This window comes from Apium graveolens, unplaced genomic scaffold (genome assembly GCF_009905375.1).
Source record: "Apium graveolens cultivar Ventura unplaced genomic scaffold, ASM990537v1 ctg836, whole genome shotgun sequence".
Lineage (NCBI taxonomy): Eukaryota > Viridiplantae > Streptophyta > Magnoliopsida > Apiales > Apiaceae > Apium > Apium graveolens.
Window position 1 is genome coordinate 87102 of NW_027421115.1, and position 6450 is coordinate 93551.

Sequence of the window (6450 nt, forward strand, 5' to 3'; positions counted from 1 at the left end):
CAATTTACCTCCTCTAGAAATTGGCTTACCCTTCCATCCTTGAATACATTTCCAGACCCTATCTTTAATAAAGCGAAAGACCTTCTTTTTCGATCTGCCCACTAAAGAAGGAAATCCTAGATATTTACTGTCTCCAAGTGCTTCCGATACTCCTAGAATTTCTACTAACTCTCGCTGCTTTTCGATCTCACATTTGAGCTAAAAATCACACCAGACTTTTTAAAGTTCACTGATTGACCTGACTGTTATTCATAGATATTTAGAATCCTTTTAACAACATTAGCTTCTGCCGTGTCAGCTCTAAAAAACAAGAAAATATCGTCCGCAAACATTAGGTGAGTAATAACTGGAGCTGTAAGACTTACCCTACACCCGTGGATGACACCGTTTGTGGCTGCTATATTCAAGGCATCCGAAAGACCTTCAACACAAAATAGAAAAAGATATATAGAAAGAGGATATCCTTGACGAAGCCCCCATTTAGGGATTATCGAGCCAATCGAGGAGCCGTTAAAACATACTTCATAAGACACCATCGTAACACATAGCATGACCCAACTAATCTATTTACTGCAGAAACCAAGACTTTTCATACGATTTTTAAAAAAATTCCAGTCCACCCTGTCATACGATTTTCTTATGTCGAGTTTTAAAGCTACCTCTCCTTCCTGTCCTATTTTTTTCCATTTCAGATGGTGGAGCACCTCAAAAGCAACAAAAATGTTATCTGTTATACTATATCCTGAGACAAACGCAAATAGGTTCTCCGATATTAAGCTGGGAAGAAGCACCTTAAGACGGTTCACCAAGACTTTGGCCAAAATTTGGTAGAGCACATTGCATAATATTGTAGGACTAAAATCTTTCATATTATTAGAATCTACCTTTTTGAGAATTAGCACTAGATTTGTGTGATTAATCTCAGCAGGAAAAGAATATTTAGCCAGCCATGAGTTACAACATTCATATACCTCTTTTCCCAAGTTTCCAAGAAGTTTTGAAAGAAAGCTGGATTCAAACCATCCAGTCCTGACGCTTTTTCAGGATGCATTTGTTTCACAGTTGCAGAGAATTACTCAAATGACAACTCTTGAACAAGCTTATTATTCTGTTCTCGTGAACGTCGATTTTGTGGAATACCTTCCTCCATCTTTACCTCTTCTGAAGCTTCAAAAATAGTCTAGTAATAATCTTGTATAATAGATTGCATACCTTCATCATTCTTCACTCTTTCACCAGCATCATTTAGTAAATAACTAATATAATTCGTCTTCTTTCTTCTCGTTGCTGATGCGTGGAAGAGTTTAGTATTGGCATCCCCTTCTAACCAGAAAAGCTTGGCACGGTGCTTCCAATATGTTTCCTCCTACAACAAATTAATAAGACACTCTTCTTCCTCCAAATAAAGATTCACTCCAGCTATGTTAGTTCGATTCACCAGATCATCTATGATCTCCTTCTGCCTTCTCACTTTTTCTCAGAACTTATTGAAAAAATTCTTCCCCTATTTTTCCATAAACGTAGAGACCCCCTGCAGTTTAGGAAGTAAATGAATTGGAGGGATTTTAGACCAGTAGCTTTGCACTTCTTTTTTAAAATCTGGATATTTCAAACAAACATTTTCGAATTTAAACCGGAACTGCCTATGCGACATTATTGAACATACAAATTCTAGCTGAATTGGCTCATGATCAGACCTTGTAGTATGATGAACAGATAGCTTAAACAATGGAAATTTGTTTAGCCAACTTACCATGCTAAAAGCACGATCCAATTTTTCACGGACCCAATCCTGCTTACCTCAACACTTCTCTCATGTATACTTTCCTCCACACAAGTCAATATATGTAAGATCACAGTCCTCCAAAGCTAAGCGAAACCCCTTAATGAGACTCCGAGGGTGATCAGTTATGCCCCATTTATCCTCCTTATGAAGCAAATCATTAAAATCTCCAAATATAACCCAAGGCACTTGAGAGAGCTTAGCCAACCTTCTGATTTTATCCCAAGATTTCTTCCGGTTATGTCTTTCAGGATAACCATAAAAGCATGTCAGTCTCCAAGATACGCCGTTGTTATCTCAAAATTCAATGTCGATGTGATTTTGAGAGAAACCTGACACTTGACACCCAGCATGATCTTTCCAGAATACTGCTAAACCACCACCTTGACCCATTCTATCCACCAAAAAGCACTGAGAAAACTCTAACTGAATAAGGAGACTCTTTATTCTACTAGCTATATATATCATTTCTGAAAGAAATAGAACATCAGGTTTACGATCCTTAACGAGATCGCGTAAAACTCGAACTGTCTGAGGGTTTTCCAATCCCCGATAGTTCGATCCTAAGCAATTCATAATCCCTGGCTAGCTTGCTTCGGAAGCTTAGCCAATGAAATTTGTTAGAGTCTGTACAATCACCATTAGAAAGAACAAATTATGTAGGATAAAGCCCAGAGTTATTAGCATCCATGATGTCAGTACAAGATGACCCAAATCTTCTATGTTTTCTTTCCTCCAAGTCCATCCCAATAAGTTCCTCATCCACAGGCCTATTGACATTTAAACTTTTTGAATTATCTCCCGCTACCTGAGTGATATCACTTAAATTCAAAACTTCCGAAATAATATAATTTCCTTTTTTGTTTTCCCAATTTTTGCGCTTAGGAATAACCAGCTTCCCAAAATTGCGCACCTGATCTTTTGGAAAATCCTGGAATTTGTTATCTTTTCCATACCATTCCCCCTAGTCATCATCTCCCTCCTCTCGGAGCCATTTATTTTTTCCGGCCACCCTACGCGGCTGAGCTCACAACCACGCTCCTCATTCCTTTTCTTCCGCACCATCGTGATAACTAAATTTCCTTTGGAAAAATCTCTCCTTGTGTGATAGCATGCTACATCTGAAACAAAAGTCACCAAGTTTTTCATACTTACATTGGACAATGAAGTCTGCTGCATTTTTTCTAGTCACCTTCTTCTTTCTCTTGAGAGGTTTCCTAACGTCCACCTGAATTCTGACACGCATATGATTCCTCCATATTCCCCTGTTATTATTGGGATCATATTCGATGAATGTACCCAAAAAATTCCCAAGCTCTCTATAAATGGATTCCGACATAAACCCAATTGGAAAATCATGGATTTGAATTCAGAAATTCACAGTTGTTAATGGAATTTTCGAGGGATCCTCTCCCAAAGCAATACCACTAAGCACCAAGATTGCACCATCAAAGCTCCATGGACCTCCTTTTTGTACCCAAGTTAAATCATCCTTATGGTAAACCTGAAATAAGAACAAACTAAACTTAATGTCCTTAATGCTAATTCCCATTGCGGGCTTCCAAACATTGGCCATTTTCATTTTCATAGCCTTCACATTGATGTTTTTTTCAGTCAAAAATCTTCTGACCAGACACAGCTCAAACTTATTGGCTTGACCCACCACTTCGTCATCAAAATATAGTTCTTCATTTTCCTCTTCCGCTATGTTAAGCTCTTCCATCTACACATCTAAATCAGAGTCCATGATTCCACCTTGGAACCCTCTCATAGACTTGAAAAGTTTGGAGAGGAGAAAACTAGAATCCCACGTTATACGGAGAAATAATTAAGTCTATAACCATAACTTAGAAAAATTGCCCTTACTCTCAAAGTTCAATAATCCAAATGAACTTACAATCTTTATTTTTTTTAAAAGTGTGGCTTTAAACTAATATTTAAAGTATGACAATTGCTGGTATCGAGGGTTTGGATCTGAGTCCTCATCCATAATTAATTAACTGCTCATGTGGGGCACCAAATGTTAGTGGGGCTTCCCCAATAGACATAACATCCTTAATGTTTTGAAAATCATCTCCGAGTGAAGATAAGGTGAGAATGACAAGATCATCGTCAGACACAGGTTGGCCAGCGATTGCTAATTTGTCAGTTGTGATTTTGATGTCATGCAAATAGTCACACATATTATGGGCGTTACAAGGATTATTCATAATATGAGTTTTGAGTGACATGATGCGACAAAATTACTTGTTGGAGAACAGAGTAACCAACTGATCCCATATTTATTTGGCTATGTTAGCAGTGGAGATTAACGATTGGAATATCGTTTCTTGGCAGCTTCCTAATAAGGCAATTAATATGTATTTGTCTTGGAGATTCCATATGATAAAAGCTAGCTTGGGTTGATTGTCTGCCAAGAACTGAGATAGTGCAGAGACAATACTGTCAATATAACCAAGGAGTCCCAGACCTGTGAGGACTGACATGATTTTTATGCGAGACTGCAAAATTTCTTTAAGATAGCATCGTCGAAAACTTTATATGCATTACTAGGTAACACATTATCTTTGGGAAGTAGAGACCTAATAGAAGAAAGGAGGTCAGTGAAGGCACTATCGGTAATACGAAACCTAAATTTCCAGTTATGCAACTTCAACATCGACTCTAACTTAGTACAGTCACTACCCTCATATAGAGGTTGCTCAGCATCGGCTACGAACCTCCTAAACTGATATGAATCATTATCATATTGACCCGAGTTATATGCCGCTTCACAAACATCAATAGTTTCTGAAGCAGCGACATGCTCCTGATCTTGCTCTGACGCTTCATCAGAGGCTTGCTCAGGAGATGGGTCTAGAGCTTGCTCTTCAGATGGACAACTAGCACTTGAAGATTTAGGACCCGTAGAAACAGTCTCCCCGTGCCAAACCCAAAGCACATAACCTAGAAAAAGCCAATGTCATAGATATGGCCCCTGATTGTTTTTATAGAAAATTTTTTAAAATTGGCGCATGTCCACAAGGGTAAGGAATTTTGTTACGATCTTCAGAATTTTCTTCAGCATATATCAAGAAGTTTTCCACCCCTATTTCAAACGCTAAAGAATCCCTATCTTGCAAAATCCATGTCTTATCCATCAAATTTCCCTACCTGATAGCCACTATAAATATTAAAAATCCAACACATACCTATTTATAATTATTTAATAAAAGGTATATCAAATTTGTGATGGTTACTGTAGGGATTATTTATGTAAACTTAGAACGGAGTAAATACCTTGATATCCTAATAATTTATAGTACTAATTCATTACTTTAAGATCCTACACATATACCCAATTAATTACAAAACTAGACTAAATTTATAAACTAGACTAAATTAAACCAACATAATAACTCTTTATATTTGTTTAAAATCAAAATAACAAAATATTTAAAAAAGAAAAAAAGAAATATAAGATAACATCACTCAAACAACTCCATATATAATAGTATAATAGCAGATACCGAATAAAACTTCTAATTCACTAACATTTATAATTATCATTTATAAAATTAAAGATATAACACATTACAGAGACACACACTAATATATTTAACAAATGAAGTATGTAACAAAAATCATAAACTTAAACACATACATCATTTATATTACAAATCAAGTATACAAAAGAACTTCTTAAATCAAGTATACAAAACAAATTATCAAAACAAGTATGCAAATCAGTAATCGATTTAGAGACTTACAAGAACAAAAAGAAAATAAGATAACCAAGAACGAAATCAAGCACAATAAATAAAGAAGTACAAACACGGGGCCCTGGAAGTAACAACAAGAAATGAACAAAATGTTAAAAAAGATGCTTAAGTTAAAAAATACAAACGTAAATTGGACGAACATGCTTATATTTAACAAAAAATAGATATGCATTCACAAAAACTGAAAAGTAACTTACTTTGTAGATGACCCAAAATAAAGAATCAACCAATTTATTAAAAAATTTAAATTAAAATCCAAAATTTGAAATTTCAAAAAAAAAATTAGAAAAACACTTAGAAATCAAGGTAGATAACAGGTTAATCGAGTATATATAAGCTCTCTCTACAAGAATCGAGTATTCTAAATTAAAGTACCAAGTAGATATAAGCTAATTAGGAATTTGACATTTGGGGGTTTGTATCTCGGGGGTTTCGATTCAGGGTTCTTGTATGTAGATTAGTATAGACTTAGGGTTTCTTGAGAAGATTGTGAGTAGAGTATATAAGATTTGAATAGAGTATATTTGAATAGATGTCGACTGGAATAGTGAAAGAAAGGGGGGGAAAGAAAATGTCAATGGGGGGAAATGAAATGGGATGGGTGGAATGTTTTAACTAAAAGAGGAATACGTTTTAAGTTGGAGAAAATGTATGTGTCGCGTCTTTTTTTAAAAGTAGTTTGGACATCGCTTTTATGAGCAACTGATGTCTCCCTAAAATTGTAACTTCTATTTCAGAAGAAGTGATGTTAAAATATCTCTTTACATCAGTAGCCGAAGCAACCGATTTTAAATAGGTGATGTTTATTATAGTTTTATGTAATGTTTTTTTATCCTACTTCTACAACAAAAACGCATTGTATATGAACAATTTTAGTATAGTATATGCATAATGCACATGATAACG